This window comes from Bison bison, unplaced genomic scaffold, assembly GCF_000754665.1.
Source record: "Bison bison bison isolate TAMUID 2011002044 unplaced genomic scaffold, Bison_UMD1.0 scf7180017864233, whole genome shotgun sequence".
Lineage (NCBI taxonomy): Eukaryota > Metazoa > Chordata > Mammalia > Artiodactyla > Bovidae > Bison > Bison bison.
In genome coordinates this window covers 5,822,935-5,830,685 of record NW_011494805.1, presented here as the reverse complement: position 1 = coordinate 5,830,685, position 7,751 = coordinate 5,822,935, and the positions used below count along the sequence as shown (strand labels likewise).

Below are 7,751 nucleotides of genomic sequence, written 5' to 3'. Positions count from 1 at the left end.
GGACGTGAGTCTGAGTGAACTCCGGGAGTTGGTGATGGACAGGGAGGCCTGGCGTGCTGCGATTCATGGGGTCACAAAGAGTCGGACACGACTGAGTGACTGATCTAATCTGATCTGATCTGATCATATATCTGCAAATAAATAGAGTTTTACTTTTCCTTTCCATCCTGCATGCTTTTATTTACTTTTCTCATTTTATTGTACTGGCTAGAACACACAGTACAATGCTAAACAGAAGTAATAAGAAAGAGCATCCTTGTCTTGTTCCTAATTTTAGGGAAATCACTCAGTGTTTTACTGTTAAATATGATATTGTCTCTAGATTTTTTGCATATGTCCTTTGCCAGGTTGAGGAAGTTTCTTTCCTTTCTTAGTTTGCTGAGAGTTTTTATCATGAATGATTGTTGACTTATCAGTTGCTTTCAAGGGGCTTCTACTGAGATGATTTTATCTTTTTTTTTTTCTTTTTAGATTGTTGAGATGATGGATTAAATTGATTAATGTTAAACCAAGTTACATTCCTGAAGTAAACCAAACTTGTTCTTCGTGTATTATACTTTTTATATATTGTTGGATTCTACTAGCTAAATTTTAAAAATATTAAAGAATCCAAATTCATTGGGAATATTGGTCTGTAGTTTGCTTGTAATGTCTTTTTCTAGATTTGTTTTCAGGGTAAGCTTGGCCCAATAAGATGAGCATGGTAGCTTCTTATCTATTTTATGAGGAAGTTGTGTGATATTTTTATTATTTACTTCTTAAATGTTTGAAAGGTTTTCCAAAAAACTGTAGTTTATTTTTTATTGAAGTATAATTGATTTACATGATAGCTTTCATCAGTGAAGCTCTCTAGGACAAGAGTCTCCTTTTGGAGAAAATGTAAATTATGAATTTAAGTGTGTTTGTAGATAAAAAATTTAATTTTATATGTCTTTTTTGTGCCAGTTTTGGTAATTTGTGTCTGTCAAGATTTTTTTCCATTTCACTTGTCATATTTTTTGGCCTTAAGTTATTTATTTTATTCCTCTATTATTCTTTAACATTTGTTCAGTGTTTGATGTCTCATTTATTCCTAATATTAGTATTTTATACTTTCTCTTTTTTCACTCAATAAGCTTAGTTAAAAGTGTTTCGTTTGATTGAGCTCTTCAAAAAAAGAAGCTTTGGTTTCATTAATTTTGTTTGTTCATCTTCTGTTTTATTTATTTCTGTTTCGTTTTATTTCCTTTACCTTTATCATTGCCATATTTCTATTATTTAGGGCTTATTTTCTCTTCTTTTTCTTGCTCATTAAGGTGAAAGTTTACATTATTCACTCGAGACCTTTTTTATTTTCTACAATAAGCATTCAGAGCACAGGTTTCTTCTGAGCCCTTATTTCGATATACCCCCCAAATTTAAATACATTTTATCCTAATTTTCATTTAGTTATAAATATTTTCTGATAGTCCTGTGATCTCTTCTTTGACCCATCAGGTATTAGGAAATCAGTTCAGTTCAGTTCAGTTCAGTCACTCAATCATGTCCGACTCTTGGCGACCCCATGAATCGCAGCACACCAGGCCTCCCTGTCCATCACCAACTCCTGGAGTTCACCCAAACTCATGTGCATCGAGTCGGTGATGCCATCTAGCCATCTCATCCTCTGTCGTCCCCTTCTCCTCCTGCCCTCAGTCCCTCCCAGCATCAGGGTCTTTTCCAGTGAGTCAACTCTTCGCATGAGGTGGCCAAAGTATTGGAGTTTCAGCCTCAGCATCAGTCCTTCCAGTGAACACCCAGGACTGGTCTTCTTTAGGATGGATTGGTTGGATCTCCAATAGGTTGTACGTTTTCCAAATATTTGGGAATTTTCCATATATCTTTTGTTATATATCTTTTCCAGCATTCTTGGTGAAAATGTGCACCTGAATAGTGTGTGTTCTCTTGTTGCGGAGAGTGAAGATAATTCTATAAATGGCTCAGTCAAGTGGATGATAGTATTGTTCAGACTTTCTGTAGTTTTACTGAGTTTTGTCTACTTTGTTCTATCAATTACTGGGATGAATAAAGAAATGTCTATAAATCTATTCAATGGATGCACTTTTCATTCTGTGAGTTCTGGATTCATGTATTGTGTGGATTTTTTATTAGGTGTTTACACATTAGGATAGTTATATATACTTTACCATTACAGTTTCCCTCTTAAGATGTTAGTCTTATTTGTTCTGAGATTTACTTTTTCTGATATATTTTTTAAACTTTTTATTTCGTACTGAAGTGTAGCCCATTAACAGTGTTGGGATAGTTTCAGGTGAACAGTGAGGGGACTCAGCCTTGTATATGCACGTATCCATTCTCCATCAAACTTCCCTCCAATCTAGGCTTGCCCTTAGCGTTGAGCAGAGTTCCATGTGCTGTACAGTAGGTCCTTGTTGGTTATCCATTTAAAAATATAGCAGTATGTGATATTTGTCTTTCTCTTTCTGACTCACTTCACTCTGTATAATAGGCTTTAGGTTCATCTACCTCATTAGAACTGACTCAAATACATTGCTTTTTATAGCTGAGCAATATTCCATTGTGTATATATACCACAATGTCCTTGTCCATTCATCTGTCGATGGGCATCTGGGTTGCTTCTATGTACTGCTGCTGCTGCTGCTAAGTCGTGTCAGTTGTGTCCAACTCTGGGTGACCCCATAGACGGCAGCCCAACAGGCTCCTCTGTCCCTGGGATTCTCCAGGCAAGAATACTGGAGTGGGTTGCCATTTCCTTCTCCAATGCATGAAAGTGAAAGGGAAAGTGAAGTCACTCAGTCGTTTCCAACTCTTCATGACCCCATGGACTGTAGCCTACCAGGCTCCTCCACCCATGGCAAGAGTACTGGAGTGGGGTGCCATTGCCTTCTATGTCCTAGCTGTTGTAAACAGTGCTGCAGCAAACACTGGGGTACGTGTGTCTGTTTCAACTATGGTTTCCTCAGGCTACATACCCAGTAGTGGGATTGCTGGGTCATCGGAGAAGGCAATGGCACCCCACTCCAGTACTCTTGCCTGGCCTGGAGAATCCCATGGACGGAGGAGCCTGGTAGGCTGCAGTCCTTGGGGTCGCTAAGAGTCGGACACGACTGAGCGACTTCACTTTCTCTTTTAACTTTCATGCACTGGAGAAGGAAATGGCAACCCACTCCAGTGTTCTTGCCTGGAGAATCCCAGGGACGGGGAAACCTGGTGGGCTGCCATCTATGGGGTCACACAGAGTCGGACACGACTGAAGTGACTTAGCATAGCATAGCAAGGTAGTTTTAGTACTAGTTTTTTAATCTCCATACTGTTCTCCATAACGGTTGTATCAGATTGCATGCCCATTGACAGTGTAAGAGGATTGCCTTCTCTCCCCACCCTCTCCAGCCTTTACTGTTTGTCTATTTTTTGATGATGGCCATTCTAACTGATGTGAGGTGATGACCTCCTGGTAGTTTTGATTTCTTTAATAATGAGTGATGTTGTGCATCTTTTCTTGTGTTTATTAGTTTCTTTGGAGAAATCTCTGTTTAGGTCTTCTGCCCATTTTAAGCATCATGAGCTATTTGTAAATTTTGGAGCCTAATCCCTTGTCAGTCACATCGTTTGCAAATATTTTCTCTCAGTCTGTGTGTTGTCTTTTCATTTTGTTTATTGTTTCCTTTGCTGTGCATGAGTTGAAGTAGGTCCCATTAGTTTATTTTTGTTTTTATTTGGGGAGATGAACTGAAAAAGATACTGCCGTGATTTATGTCAGAGAGTATTCTGTGCATGTTTTCCTTTAGGAGTTTTATAGTTTTCGGTCTCACAGTTAGATCTGTAATGCATTTTGAGCTTACTTTTGTGTATTTTGTTAAAGAATAATCTAGTTTCATTTCAAGGATGTCCACTCTCACTCTCTTATTCAGCATAGTTTTGGAAGCCCTAACTATGGCAATAGAGAAGAAAAAATAGTAAAGGGAATTGAATATGGAAAAGAAGTTAAACTGTCACTGTTTGCAGATGACATGATACTATGCACAGAAAATCCGAAAGATGCTATAAGAAAACTGCCAGAGCTCATTGGTCAATCTGGTAACACTCATCAATGAATTTGCAAGTTACAAAATTAATGCGTAGAAATCTGTTGCATTTCTATACACTAACAGCAAAAGATCAGAAAGAGAAATTTAAGAAGCAATTCAATTTACCATCACATCAAAAAGAATAAAATATTTAGGAATAAACCTACCTAAGGAGACAAAACACCTGTACTCCAAAAACTTAAGATGCTGATGAAATAAACTGAAGAAGACACAAACAGATGGAAAGATAGATATACCATGCTTGTGTATTGGAAGAATCAATATTGTCAATATGACTATGCTACCTAAGGCAGTCTACAGATTCAGTGCAATCCTTATCAAATTACCAGTGGCATTTTTTGCAGAACCAGAGCAAAAAATCTTAAAATTGTTATGGAAACACAAAAGACCCTGAATAGCAAAAACATTCTTGAGAAAGAGAAACAGAACTGGAGGAACCAGGCTCCCACTGGAGTGGGTTGCCATGCCCTTCTCCAGGGGATCTTCCTGACCCAGGGATTGAACCCACATTTCTTAGGTCTCCTGCATTGGTAGGCGGGTTCTTTCCCACTAGTGCCACCTGGGAATGGCATATTTTAAATAATTACTACTTAATTCCCCCGCCACGCTCCCCGCACCCCGCCATAGGCTACTGAGGCTCTGTTTTCATTGTTAATGTTTCAGTTTATTTCTAGAGGCGGTTTTTTTTTTCCCTGTCTTCACTTCAGTTTGGATAGTTCAATTGTTTTTTAATAGATCTCAAGTTTCACTGATTTTTTTTCTTCGTTTATAGTATCTAATATATTTTTAAGAACATTTACTAAATTCCTACTTCAGTTGCTGTAGTTTTCAATCCTAGAAAATTATATTTGGCGTTTTTAAAAAAAATCTTCTCTTTCCTCTTCTTTATATTCATATTTTCCTTTAGATACTTGAATATGTTTAAGATAGCTCTTTTATCATTCTTATTTGCTAATGCCATCATTTATCACTTCCCAGTTTGTTTCTATTGTCAGATTATAAATCTGGTATGAGAAACAAGTTCATACTTCTCTGCATGTCTAGCAAATGTTAATTGCATGCTGGGCATTTTAAGTGTGAGCCTGCTGAGTTCTGGGTTTTGTTTCCTTATGTATTTTTTTTTTTAAAGAGTGCTAAACTGTGAAAGTTTGTTCTGTTAGCTAAGTTACTTAATAATTGACTAGATTCCCTTTTTTTGAGTACATATTTTATTTAGGATGCAGCACTAACAACACGATGATAAATTGTTACCAGTTTATACCAAGAAACACACTATCTTTAAAATGTGTTGTTTTCACAATTTAAGTATAGCCTTATTATTATTTGATACTAGAGTCAAAGACAACCTTTAGAGTTTTCCGCTTTGGGGCACTTAGTGACATCAAAATGATGATCTAGTCATGTAGAGGAAAGCAGTGCAAACGCAGTTTCTTTTCTTTTTGCCCGTTCCCTTGCAGTAAGATCTGTCCTCTCTCATCTGAGGAATCGTTAATAGGGAGACTTTCAACCACCTTGCAGGTCTTGTTCTTAATTATAACAGGTAATGAGCAGATCACCCAAAATACTGTAAAAGTTGCCTTAAGAGATAACACGTAAAGGACACAAATTCTCCCTTTGGGGTTCCACACCGGACGTGTCTGAAGTGGTGTCTGAGGTGGTCACAGATGGCTTTTGCAGCCGACACCGCACTGGGTAGGTTTCAGGCCTGATGACCCCAGTGCCATGCTGCTGCACGGCCATGAGGAATCCTCCCTTGAACCGGCTGTCATCTTTCAGAGCTTCGGAAATACCATCTTCCTTTCTGTACGCTTTCACTTTGCCGTGATTGACATCTGGATACTGAGGTGAGGCGTGGTTTCCCCAGATGATGACATTCTTCACACCATTGCAAGTCACACTGGAGACTTCCCTGGTGGTCTGGGGTTTAGGGCCTGGCACTTCCACTGCAGGGGGCATGGGTTTGCTCCCTGGTTAGAGAACTAAGATCCCGAATGCCCCATGGCACAGCCACAAAAAAAAAGAAGTCACACCAAGTTTTACACCGAGTTTAACAGAGCATATCAGCTCAGTTAAGATCCAAAAGAGTCAAGCAACCAAAGTTCTCCCTGGGGATGGGCTTGGAGCAATCAGGCCATTGGTATTGGCTGGACTTCCTACCACGAGAACCGTAACTGACTTCTTGGCATGTTTCTCAAGGCTGCACCCTGGCATTTGAAGATTTTCATATTTGCTTTGAACACATCTTTCCTCTCCATGCCATCCCTTTTTTGATGTGGAGCCCACAAGCATGGCCACGACCAGGTGTTTGAGGCAATCTGTCTTTTATTTTTCATCTGCGGCAGTGACCTCTTTCAGGAGGGTTGGGCCCAGTCTTGCGGTTCCATTAGGACACCATCCAAGACACCCATTATGAGAGTAATATCCAACGGCAGAAAAATTATAGGCTGGTCTTTACCAAAGGCAGATCCGTTTCTAACACCGTATAGTAGTGACTATGTGATTTGACCAGCTGCTCCAGTCATAAGGACTCTGATTTGTTTCAAAATTTGTAGTCAAGGGCCTTCTGCTTTCAAGAGTTTTGTGACAGAAACTCTTAGAAACACTGTTGGTAGGTTTGGGGGCTCTGTGGACAGTTTGACTAGATTCTCTTAAACCTTGTTTTTAAGCTTTTTTTTTTGGTGGACTGATTTAGAATAGACTGTGGGTATTCAAATGACTCCCGGAATCTGGCTGGTCAGAACTCACACATCTCCGAGTTCTGTGTGAGCTTTGAGGATCATCCACGTTACAGCCTCCCGGCCCATTTTTGTCTAGTTTTGAAAAGTCTCACCACGTGCCTGTGTCACCGAGTATTCAACAGCAGTCTCATGGTGACTCTGTGCTGGATTCTGAGTCTCCTCCTTCATATTGCTTCCTTCTCTCAAAGTTCTTTGCTCTACAAAGTTGTCACATCAACTTGGGATTAATTTCACGTTAGTATCCATTGAGTCTTCCTCTACTGTAGCTCTTGCAGCAATCGAATTCCAAAGCTTAAGTTATTCTGTCTAAAATAATGCTCTGGGGCCCCAGAAGCTCTATCTATGTTGGGTTTTGGTCCTCCAGATCCAGTGGGATGATCTCAGAAGGTGAAGTGATTTTGGTACTCAAAGCCCCTCTGCCATGAAAACTCCAATATATTCACTTTTGGTGAAATATTATTTGCACACTCTTTAATCTTTTCATAATCTAGGAAGTGGATGTTAGATCAGTCTCACACAAGCGTACATTTCCATGTATACATGTACACCTATACAAGCATGTATATACACATATGCACACACACATACTCATCAAGGAGAAAGTTTATTATCAGTAGCTATTTTATTATCACAATAAAAATAGCCACATAGAAATAACGGCTAAGATCTTTTGGGAGTTTATTATGAACCAGAAACTATGACAGTTTAGGTGCATTATTTTCTTTTCTTCTTTTGAAATATGAAGGTTAGAGAATTGGGGTAATTTATACAAGGTCATGCATTAAGGAACAGATGAAGCCAAGTTTGAGTACAACCAACCTGACTGTAGAGGAGGAATAGGTAAACGATGGCTTGCAGACTGCCATTTGTTTTATAAATAAAGTTTTATTCCCAGGAGAGCCAAGGACACTCATTTTTGTAGTGT

The 7,751-nt window shown here is 39.0% G+C and overlaps 1 pseudogene; it reads right to left on the bottom strand.

Moving 5' to 3' along the window:
* Positions 1–5,486: 5,486 nt before the first annotated feature.
* LOC104993126 lies at positions 5,487–6,892 on the bottom strand (annotated as a pseudogene).
* Between the last annotated feature and the right edge of the window lie 859 nt (positions 6,893–7,751).